Here is a 12,790-nt window from a genome sequence, read left to right on the forward strand (position 1 = left end):
ATTAACAGAAGGCTCCCTGTCCCTCATTTCTGCTCTGTGGAAAACCTCTGGATATAACTAAGAAAAAATATTCCATTTCGATTGCTCCCCAAAAGACTGAAAAGCAAACATATGTAAGGAGCAGCTCCCAGGAAATTGTTTAAATGCTCTTTTCATTGGTGGTGGTGGGGCAAATACAACCCCAGGAGCTCTCATGGTACCCCAGAGAGAACTATCACATTAACACTCACCCTTCACTAATAATGAAGCAGGTTAATGCGTTCTTGAGACCTCTTCTTCAGTCTCCTTCATAAGGATAAATCATTGCATTGCCTTCCTTGTTTTAATCTAGGAAATTGCACCGAAAACCTAGAATAGAACTTTTCCCAGTCAATATTCTTCCACATCATCTCTTGACGCTCTATTATCTGTTCAGTGTGAACAGTGTAATTCCTAATACTTGATTATGGCACTTCCTATTATAAAATGAATGGATCCCTGGATGTCTCTTCAGAGTATTTCCCTGGGTTTTCCTATTGTATTCAGGGCTCCAACCCTTGGCAGTTTGTCAGCCTGGATAATTCCACAATATTATTGTCTTCCAAAGCTTGTCTTTCTTAACATATCCAGTCATGGGCAACTAATTGGTTACTATAAATTCCCCCACTTTAGCTGCTGCACCTAATAGTAAAAGAGAGAGCATACCAGTGTCCTGCTCACAAACCACCCCTCAGTGCAGCCCAGTTTCTGCCAGGATGGCCAGTCTGTTACAAACATATCTTTGTGTCAGTCCTCCAAACATTTTCTTAGGAACTCTTTGACCAAGCCATGCTACCCAAATTAAACAACATCTTTGTCATCTGTGAACCAGAGCCTGGGGCAAATGTACTCCCCTTCCTTCCCACCTACCCTGCATATTGTAAATGATGAGAAGGAAAGGAAACTTTGGGGTAAAAACTGAAGGTTTTAATCTTCTGATCTAAGTATCTTAAGAATATAGTTAGCGTCATCAAAAACATATCACGTTTTAATTAGGGTGGACAAGTACATTTAGAGTACAACACAAACTCACTGAAAAAAAAAATGAAGGCAAGGTCTGGGGCAAAGACAGCATCGATGGTTGTTTTACCTGGGTTCAAGGCAGCCTGCCTATGATATGGGAAAAGATATAAGATTTAGAAATAGAGGACCTTGATTCAAGTCCTGGATCTGCTACTGGCCAGCTTCATAAATTTTAGCAAGTTAAGAAACAATATACAAATGGACAATGGCCAGAGCTTATATAAAAATAGAACACTGACCCTCAGCCTGCAGCAACCTGCCCAGGAAACTAACCCCTTTATCTACAATCAGCCCAGGAAGCCAGCCTACTATAAGTCAGACTTGTAGGAGGTCAGAATGCTATGTCTAGTGACAAACCAGGAAGCTAAACACCACCTCTGTAACAATTGGCCCAATATGACCAGGACTTGATGAATAACAGCTTCCCTAATTCCAGTTCCTGCTTGTACCCTAGGACCAACCAGAGAAAGCCAAATATGCCCCCCTAACCATAACATAGAATGCCCACTTCTGCTTAGCTGCCTACAGCTTCCCCATGCCAGCAGCCACCAATCAGGGCAGAGCTGAAGCCTTCCTACTCCTCTACCTGCCTTTGAGTCTCTGTCAAAACACAAGTGACAGTGGCTGACTCCCTTGCTATAGCAAGCTCTGAATAAATAGGCTTTGCTTGTTCTCATTTGGCTGATCTTTATTTCCACAAAGGCATTTAGCCTCTCTAGGCTCTGACTTCCTAATCCATAACAATGGGGCTTGTTTCCACTACTTGGCATCATTATGAAGTCCCTAATGTCTATGCTTCTCACCCTGGATTCAGGGTGTATAAGAAACCACAGGATCAACATGAGCAATCCCCTTGGAGGTGAATGTTTCAATGATTAAAGGAAAAATGGTCGTATTAAAACATACACAGATACATTTTGAAATTGCATGCAAAATTCAAATGAATGTTTAATATAAAATAACAATCTTTAAATAAATTCCAGCTGGGCATGGTGGCTCACGTCTGTAATCCCAGCACTTTGGGAGGCCGAGGCTCGTGGATCATCTGAGGTCAGGAGCTAATGACCAGCCTGGCCAACATGGTGAAACCCTGTCTCTTCTAAAAATACAAAAAATTAGCCATGTGTGGTGGCAGGCACCTGTAATCTCAGCTACTAGGGAGGCTGAGGCAGAATTGCTTGAACCTGGGAGGCAGAGGTTGCAGTGAGCTAAGATTGCACCATTGCACTCCAGCTTGGGCAACAAGAGTGAAACTCTGTCCAAAAAAAAAGAAATTCCACACTTAGAGTAAGCTGCTTCATCTAGGCCCCAGGGTTATACCTTTACCTTCCTCTGTCCTGAGTGAAACCTGTGTGGAAAAGACTGACAAGGGTTGACATATGTTGAAAGCACCTTGTCAGCCATAAAATTCTAGAACGGTGTTCTCAAAGTGTGGTCTAGATTCCCCTGGGAGGGTCTAAGGCCTTTTCAGGAGGTCCACAAACGCAAAACTATTTTCCTAATAACACAAGGACATGATTTGCCTTCTCTCACGAGCATAGAATGGAGTTTCCAGAGGCTCCATGACATGGAACATGGGCATAGATTGAATGCAGGAGCAGGTGTGAGCATCTAGCCGCTTGCTGTTAAGCCAGACATTAAAAATAAAAAACAATGCCACTCTTCTCACTAGATTATTTTGAAAAGTACATTCTTTTTCATTACAACATTTTATGTTTTACATGCAATGGGCTTATTCTTATTTTAATTTTTTTTTAATGTTCTGTTTTCATTTCTAATACAGTAAATATTCATAGGTATGATTCACACAAACAAAGTTTTTTGTGGGCTCTCAAAACTTTTTTTTTTTTTTTTTTTTAAGAGACGGAGTCTCGCTCTGTCACCCAGGCTGGAGTGCAGTGGCGCAATCTCAGCTCACTGCAACCTGTGCCTCCCAGGTTCTAGCAATTCTCCTGCCTCAGGCTCCCTAGTAGCTGGGATTACAGGTGCACACTGCCACGCCCAGCTAATTTTTTGTATTTTTAGTAGAGACGGGGTTTTACCATGTTGCCCAGGCTGGTCTCAAATTTCTGAGCTCAGGCAGTCCACCCACCTTGCCTCCCAAAGTGTTAGGAGTACAGGCGTGAGCCACCACACCCGACCTCAAAACTTTTTTAATTTTATTATTATTATACTTTAAGTTTTAGGGTACATGTGCACAACGTGCAGGTTTGTTACATATGTATACATGTGCCATGTTGGTGTGCTGCACCCATTAACTCGTCATTTAGCATTAGGTATATCTCCTAATGCTATCCCTCCCCCCTCCCCCCACCCCGCAACAGTCCCCGGTGTGTGATGTTCCCCTTCCTGTGTCCATGTGTTCTCATTGTTCAATTCCCACCTATGAGTGAGAACATGCAGTGTTTGGTTTTTCATCCTTGTGATAGTTTGCTGAGAATGATGGTTTCCAGTTTCATCCATGTCCCTACAAAGGACATGAACTCATCGTTTTTTATGGCTGCATAGTATTCCATGGTGTATATGTACCACATTTTCTTAATCCAGTCTATCATTGTTGGACATTTAGGTTGGTTCCAAGTCTTTGCTATTGTGAACAGTGCCACTATAAACATACGTGGAACTTTCAAGAGTGTAAAATTGTTCTGAGAACCACTGCTTTATAAAAATTTGGACCAGAGCCAATCATGGCATTTACATTTAAGTTGGCTAGTAAAATTTCAAGCATGAGGGTAGCAAAAAAGACCAGCACAGTCTTTCCACTCTCTATGCATGTGAAATCCATTTTCTGGTCAATGCCAACCTCTAGTAAAGCTCTGTCTCTGATGCAAGGTCTGCGCTGGTGCTTCCGCTCAGGCAAGCTGCCTCATCCTGCCCAATGCCCACTGAGCTCTTGGCCCTCCTCATTTCCTAGTTGTCCATCCTGGGCTACATAGTGTGATAAGGTCTGCTGTGGTTTCTTTTGTGTATCCTGCCACATTCAGCACATATTTGCGTGTGTGTGTGTGTGTGTGTGTGTGTGTGTGTGTGTGTATGCATGTGTATGTAAGATATATATACACATATATCTTCCATTCCAAGCTGTTTTTCCTGGAAATCCTGGAGTCCCAGAAAAGGAATTGTGATCAGCAATACAGATTGAGCATCCCAAATCCAAAGATCTGAAATCCGAAATGCTCCAAAATCAGAAACTTTTTGAGTGCCAATGTGATGCCATGAGTGGAAAATGCCACATCTGACTTGATGTGGCAGGTCACAGTCAAAATGCAGGCACCCAATACACACTTTGTTCAGCATCCCCAAGATAAAATAAAATTATCTTCAGGCTATGTGTATCAGTTGTATGTGAAATACAAATTCTGTGTTTAGACCTGGACCCCATCCCCAAGATATCCCATTACGTATATGTAAATATTTCAAAATTCAAAAAAATCTGTAATTTTTAACACTTATGGTCCCAAGGATATCAAATAAGGGATATTAAACTTGTAGTAGTGTAACTAGTGTGCAAAAAGTGATCAGAACTATAAATCTTGGTGTCATCTAGAGGCCCACTGCAAAAACATGACCCACATTGATCCTGTAAGCCATATGCAGGGAGTAATTCCACTAAAGATATTTCTTTCAAACAGGGAAGATTGTGTATTAATTCAGTATTTATAGCACACCTGGAAGAGAGACGTTCAATAAATACTTGTTGAATTAATGAATAAATGCCTCATCTGCCCTGATAATAGATTTTCTAAACAAAAGATGTAGGAAGTATATCCAGGAAAGTAGCATAATGTTAAGAATGACAGTTGCTTGCTCGAGACACCAAATCAAGATGAGTAAAGCTTGGTTTGGTAAAATGGCTGGTCAGAAGTCCTGATGGTGAGCTGTGAGGACTGTGAGGAAGTGTCACCTGTGTGTCTTGAGTACAGATGCTGCTACTTCTCCAGCCACCAGCCCACCACTGAAGTGAGTCACAGTCCAGGATGAAATTACAATAGCCTACTAGAGTGGGCTGATGCCAGTGCTTAATCACAGGTCACACAGAGGCCAACGCAAAAGGCCAATGAAATGGATCTGGGACTCTGAATTTCTCAATCCCCATATCAAAACACTGCATCAAGCAAACTCCCAAACTCATCTGCGGTGTGGTTCTCATGAACTAATTCCCATCTGGTCCGCCCAGTTGGAGACAAACCTAAGCAGGAGGCAAATCAAACAAGGCTATCATGATATTGATGCCCTGTTACTCCTTGTCCACGGGAGAATGGTAAAAGGCAGTCTATCTGGACATGAGGGCATTTGAATTTGGACCTTTAAACAAATTCTGAAAGGTAAATACTAACACTCATTTTCATTCAGCTTACCTGAAGACAATAATTACCAGAGTATTCAAGATATGATTTAATTGCTTCTTTTTTTTTTTTTTTTTTTGAGACAGTATCTCGCTCTGTTGCCCAGGCTGGGGCACAGTGGCATGATCTTGGCTCACTGCAACCTCCGCCTCCCAGTTGACTACTGTATGTGTTATAGGTTTGTCGATGAAATTAGACTTTTGGAACAACTAACTTCTGACTTTATTGACTCCCTCTATTATATATTTTCTATTTCAGTAATATCTATTTTCTTTTCTATTACTTTCTTTTTCCTTCTACTTTCTTTGGGGCCAACTCCATGTTTTTCTTCATCGAATTTCTTAAGTTAGATTTATTCAATAATTCATTCAACAAATATTTGTGTGTCTATTATGTGGCCAGCATTGTTTCATGTGCTCAAGACAGAGTAGTATTGTTTGGCTCATTAATATTCCAATATTGGCATTTAAGACCATTAATTTTCCTCTAAATCGTATTTTAGCTGCAACCCACAAGCTTTTATATGTATAGTTTTTTGTTGTTGCTATTATTAAAAGTATTTTAGATTCTCCCTTGTTTTGCTTTTCAATCTGAAATGCCTTCATGCCATTTTAATTTTTAAAAGGTAATTTAATTGAGCCTAATTTCTTTTTCTTTTTTCTTTTTTTTTTTTTTTTGAGACGGAGTCTTACTCTGTCACACAGGCTGGAGTGCAGTGGCATGATCTTGGCTCAATGCAAGCTCCACCTCCCGGGTTCACGCCATTCTCCTGCCTCAGCCTCCCAAGTAGCTGGGACTACAGGTGCCCACCACCACGCCTGGCAAATTTTTTTGTATTTTTAGTAGAGACAGGGTTTCACCATGTTAGCCAGGATGGTTTCGATCTCCTGAATTGAGCCTCATTTCTTTTTCACCTAAGTTGCTTTGTTGTGTGATTTGAAATCTGTAAGACTACTCTTATATTATCAAGTCTAACCTTAAATGCATTAAAGCAAGAAAAGTTTCTGTATACTGTAATACTGATTTTTTGACATTTATTGAGATGAGTTTTGAACTGGCATATAATCTGTTTTTGTGAAGATTTCATGTGTGTGCTTAAGAATATATTTCTTGAGGACATCGGCAAGATGACAGAATAGGAAGTCCCAGGCTCTCATTTATTTATTTATTTATTTATTTTTTTGAGACATAGTCTCACTCCCAGGCTGAAGTGCAGTGGCACTATCTCAGCTTACTGAACCTCCACCTCCCAGGTTTAAGCAATTCTCCTGTCTCAGCCTGCTGAGTAGCTGGGATTACAGGCATGTGCCACCATGCCTGGTTAATTTTTTTTTTTTTTTGTATTTTTACAAAAGTAGAGATAGGGTTTCACCATGTTGGCCAGGCTGGTCTCAAACTCCTGACCTCAGATGATCTGACTGCCTCGGCCTCCCAAAGTGCTGGTATTGCAGGAGTGAGCCACTGCACATGGCCAGACTCTCATTCTTCCAAGGAAATATCTAGTAAACCACTAATGACTAAAATAGCTTTATAGGAGCCCTGGAGACCAAAGATCTGCAGCAAGCAAACAAGTAAATGCCCAGTCAAAAAAAAAAAAAAAAAAAAAAGCCATACTCAAAATGGCAGTAATATTGTGGCATTTTAGCTCAATCTTGCCCTACCCTCTCTCTGGCATGGCATTGTTGGGAGGAAGTGGCCCATTTTCTGGTTCCCTCTTGCAGGATGAAAGGAAAAGCGTGAAACTTGTTTGCAATATTCTGACCTGTCTGTGGGCTGACCATGGAAATGATTTCTATATAATCTAACTCAGAGTTCAGATAGAAATGCCAGCATTGTTTGGATATCAGGTTGGAAAACATTGATGGCAGTGGTGGGTACCATGGCATGTGAAGACTGCAGGGGGACTTCTGACTCATGAACATCTGGAGATAAGAGATTGCAGAAAGAATAATGCAAGAGTTCCAGGCCCTGAGAAGAAGCAGGGATGAGATTTTTAAGGAAATTAAGACATTTAAAAGCAGCTGTATATATAGGAGAATGAGGTTGGGGTGGAAGGGAAGCATACAAACAGACCCAGAGAATATGTTTGCTGACAAAACACCTGAGAACAACTTAAGCTTTCATGCTGGCCTTATGAGAAGGTATACCATCTCCGTCACAGAGACAGTCAGCAATGACTAGGAAAGGTGGCCGTTTTTCAAATGCCCAATTTTCAACCAAAGCGAAATCACAAGTCATACAGAGAAACAGAAATATGACTCATTCAAAGGAAAAGAAATTTCCAAAACCAACCCTAAAGAAATACAGGCTTTGGACTTACTAGGCAAAGACTTTAAAACAACTGTCACAAATAAGTTCAAATAGAAATTTTTTTAATAACCAAATTCTGGAACTGCAAAACAAACGCTGAATTGAGAAAATATATTAGAAGCGTTCATCAGCAGATAAAAACAGGAAGAAGAAAGAATCAGCAAACCTGAAGACAGGTTACTGGAAATTATCAAGTCTGGGTAGCAAAAGAAAAAAGAAGAAAGTGAATGGACCCTAAGGGACTATGGGATACCATCAAGCCAACCAAAATGTACATTAAAGGAATCTCAGGAGAATAGAAAGAAAGGGGTAGAGAGTTTATTTGAAGAAATAATGGCCAAAAGCTTCCCAAATTTGAGGAAATACATAGACATACAAATACAAGAAGCTGAACAAGCTCCAAGTAGAATAAACCCAAAGAAAACAACACTGAGACACATTATAATCAAGCTATCAAAAGACAAAGACAGATTCTTGAAGGATGACTACCAGAAGTTGGGAAGGGAGGTAGGGAATTGGGGAAGAAGTGGGGATGGTTAATGGGTACAAAAAGTAGTTAGAATGAATAAGACCGCTAGTATTTGATAGCACAATAGGGTGGCTATAGTCAATAATTGTACATTTAAAAATAACTAAAAGAGTATAATTTGATTGTAACACGAAGGATAAATGCTTGAAGTGACAGATACCCCTTTTGCCCTGATGTGATTATCACACACTATATACCTGTATCAAAATATCCCAAAATATCCCACATATCCCATATATATATATATGTATGTATATATATATATATATATATATATGTATGTATATATATATATATATATATATATGTATGTATATATATATATATATATATATACACACCTACTATGTACCCACAAAAATTTTAAAAGAAAATTTTTAAAAGAGATTCTTGAAAGTAGCAAGAAAAAAAGCAAATTGTCACATACAAGGGATCCTCAGTAAGATTATCATATTTCTCAGCAGAAACCATGCAAGCCAAAAGGCAGTAGGATGATATATTTAAAGGGTTGAAAGAGAAAAGAATTTCACCAATAATTCTATATCTGACAAAACTCTTCTTCAAAAAATATGAGAGAAATTAAGAAATTTCCAGAAAAGCAAATAAAGAAATTTATTTCCACCAGACCTGCCCTACAAGAAATGCTACAGTGATTTATTCAAGTTTAAATAGAGGCATACTAGAAAGTAATTCAAAACTGCATAAAAATATAAAGTTCCTTGGTAAACACATGAACAAATACCAAAACCAGTATTATAATTTTGGTTTACAATTTCACTTTTTCTTCCTTTACAGGATATAAAAGCAAAAGCATAAAAAATAAATCTATATTAATGCTACACAATAGGTCTGGGCACAGTGGCTCACACCTGTCATCCCAGCACTGTGGGAAGCCAAGGCAGGTGGATCACTTGCATCCAGGAGTTTGAGACCAGCCTGGGCAACATGGTGAAACCCTGTCTCTAAATACAATCATCATCATCATCATCATCATCATCATCATCATCATCATCATTATCAGCTAGATGTGGAGGCTGAGGTGGGAGGACTGCTTGAGCCTTGGAGGTGGAGGTTGCACTGAGCCAAGATCTCACCCCTCCACTCCAGCCTGGGCAGGAGAGAGAGACTCTATCTCAAAAAAAAAAAAAAAAATAGTTGTACAATATATTAAAATGTAATGTGTTATGTTAATAACACAAAGGGGACATAGCTCTAGAAGAGTAATATTTTTGTATGAAACTTAAGTTGGTATCAGTTTAAAACATATTGTTATAATTTTAGAATATTTTAGGTAATCCCCATGGTTACCAGAAAGAAAATATCTATAGAATATATGCAAAGGAAAATGAGAAGGTAATCAAAAACATGTCATTACAAAAATAATTAAATATAAAGGAAGGCAAGAAGGAAGGAATGAGGGACAAAGAAAACTATAATACTCACAGAAAGAAAATAACAAAATACCAATAGTGAGTCTTACCCTATCAGCAATAACTTTAAATGTAAATAGGTTAAACTTCCCAATCAAAAGACATAGATTGGCCAATTAAATTTTTTAAAACATGATTCTACTATATGCTGTCTACAAGAGACTCACTTTAGATCTAAGGACATGCTTAGGTTGAAAGTAAAAGATGGAAAAAGATATACTATAAAAATGATAACCAAAGAAAGCAAGGATGGCTAAACTAATATGAGACAAAATAGGCTTTAAGTCAAAAACTGTTACAAGACACAAATGTTGATATTATGTAATGATAAAAGGGTTGATTCATCTAGAAGATATAACAATTATAAACATATATAGCAAACTTCAGAGGTCCTAAATATATTAAGCAAACATTGACAGAATTAAAAAGGAGAAAAAGATCTATAATTATAGTAAGACACTTTAATACCCCACCTTTTATTAATGATAGAACAGCTAGACAGCATATAAAACAGAATATAAGGACATAGAGGTCTTGAACAACATTAAAGACCAATTGGACCTAACAGACACACATAGAATATTTTATCCAACAAAGCAAAAAAAAAAAACACATTTTTTTTCTCAAGTATATTTGGAACATTATCCAGAAAAAACTACATGTTAGGGCATGAAATGATTTAAAAAGACTGAAATCATACAAGTTATCTCTTCCAACCACTATGGAATGAAACTAGAAATCAATAGCAGAAAAAAATGGGAAAATGTACAAATATGTAGAAATTAAACAATACTCTCTTATACAACCACTGGGTCAAAAAATAAAGGAGAAATTAGAAAATATCTTGAGACAAATGAAAATGAAAACACAACATACCAAAATCCATGGGATGCAGCAAAAGCAGTGTTAATAGGGAAATTTGTAGATGCAAACAAACATATATACTCAAAATGAAGAAAGAGAAAATGGCAACCTTCAGCTAGGTGTGCATGGAAATGGTCCTGATTCATGCCTCTGGCCTGCTGCAGCAGCAGCAGCTACCTGGGGCTTGTGCAGCCAAGGGCCCAGCCAGAACATCCAGTAAGGCTCTCTCACTTCCTCAGGAGAAGGAAGATATTCATGATTACAATGATATAGACATGGCATGTCTTCTGGTAGAGTGGGAGAAGGATGATGACTAAAAAAAGATCTTCCAGAGCACAAGAGACCCTCAATACCTGTCAACTTCTTATATATTGACCTGGGCAAGCCTGAAAGCACATTGAAAATGATGAAAAAAGGGAAGATTCTTATATGTTTGTCACTGTATCAGGAAGCCCCACTGAGAAAGAGAGAGGAAATCATGAGCCTCTGTCAGGGCAGTCTTTTCAGTGCTAATGAAATGTCCAGAGGTTCACTGTGGGATCAGACCATACTATCTTCATGCTTCATGATGGAAAATATGCCTGGGATATCAATAACTCTTTTGTCAGTCAAGACAAGTGTGCTGATGCAACTCTGGAGGGACAGGTGTTCCCTGGCAAAGGAGAAGGAAGCAAAGAGAAAAATAAAGACAACATTGAAAAGAAGAAGAAACGAGATCCAAAATCTTGGGCTTTCAATGAAGACAGCTGGAAATAGCAGAGAAGACCTGTAACAAGGCAGCCACAGTGGTCTGCAGAAAAGTAGATGGACATACAGAGCTCCTAGCTGGGCTCATGTGGTTGGGACTGGTGCAGGAAACTGCACAAAGGATGACATTCTAGTTTCTTCTAGAAAGAATCTGCCATATGACAAGTTTTGTGGTCAGTGTAAGAATTAATGTTTCAAAGGCTTCAAATAGACCCATTGAAAAAAGTGGCATGCCACTGTAAACTCCATGGGACAGCTGAAAAACTGTGAGTTCTCAAAGCGTGAGAGGGGATAAGTCTGCCTCCAAACACACATCCCCACTGGGGAACCAGAAAATCCAGATCAAGGGAGAAGGATTTAACCTACCTAGAGCTGAAATAGATTTAGGGAACCCAGTGAAATATACAGGTAGAAGAAGCAGTGGGAAGAGCTCTATAGGCACTCCCAGTCCCCATCTTGAGCCCAAGGAAGCCATCCCTGACTTTACCTCACAGGGATCCTTGGAGAAGGTAGCCAGCAAAATTAGGGAGAGGCCACAGGATGAAAGAAGCTTCTAGCTGAACTTCGTAATAATTTCAACTGAGCACTAATTTTCCTGAGCAGAATCCAGGGGATGAATCAAGTGCAGGTACAAGCACAGAAGCCGCAGCTGATGGTGCAGGCAGGCAGGGAGGGTCATGGTCTGAAAGGCCTGCTTGCCTTCTCAGTTGAGAGGCTTGTAGCCTGGGGCAAGATCTCAGCCCTATCCACCAGCTGCCTGGATATAAACTCAGCACTTTTGGCAGGGCATGCTGGGAGTAAGACTGGCCTTGCTGGCTGTGTGGGAGCTGGGTCAGGCCTGTCACTGCCGGCTTTCCCTCACTTCCCTGGCAACCTGCATGATGCAGGAAGGGCAGCTGTAATCCTCCTTGGAACATAACTCCATTGGCCTGAGAACTACCCCTCCATCCCACACAATGACTGCAGCAACTCCTGCCCAAGGAGAGTCTGAGCTCAGAACCACCTAACCCTGCCTCCACCTGATGGTTTTTCTCTACCTGCTCTGGTAGCCAAAGACAAAAGACAAACTCTTGGGAGCTCTATGGCCCCTCCCATTGCCTGACAAACTTACTTATCCTGGACAACTTAGGGAAAACTTATATCCACCTTCTACTACTGCAGCTGGTACTCTCTTGAAAGCACCACCTCCTGACTGGAGGCCAACCAACTCAAGCCATTACAGCAACTCATAACAGAACAACAATGCTCCAAAGAAGGAGAAAACAACAGCTAATTCCACTGCCTGCAACATCTTGGCTAACCAGAGGTCCTGAGTCTGTCTGTAATTATGTCACTGCCAGCATAACCAGCATGTAAGAAAACCAGTGCACAAAACAAAACTACAAACAAGGACTCACAGAATCCACTTCACACTTCACTCCCCTGCCACCTCCACCAGAGCAGGTGCTAGTATCCATGGCTGGAGACCTTAAGACAGATCATATCACGAGATTCTTTGCAGACATTCCCCAGCCCCAGCCCAG

At 40.0% G+C, this 12,790-nt stretch overlaps 1 pseudogene; it reads left to right on the top strand.

Annotated features, from left to right (window-relative positions):
- Positions 1 to 10,651: 10,651 nt before the first annotated feature.
- On the top strand, positions 10,652 to 11,292 carry LOC129010695 (LRP chaperone MESD-like; annotated as a pseudogene).
- Positions 11,293 to 12,790: the final 1,498 nt, after the last annotated feature.

This window comes from Pongo pygmaeus, chromosome 10, assembly GCF_028885625.2.
Source record: "Pongo pygmaeus isolate AG05252 chromosome 10, NHGRI_mPonPyg2-v2.0_pri, whole genome shotgun sequence".
Classification (NCBI taxonomy): domain Eukaryota; kingdom Metazoa; phylum Chordata; class Mammalia; order Primates; family Hominidae; genus Pongo; species Pongo pygmaeus.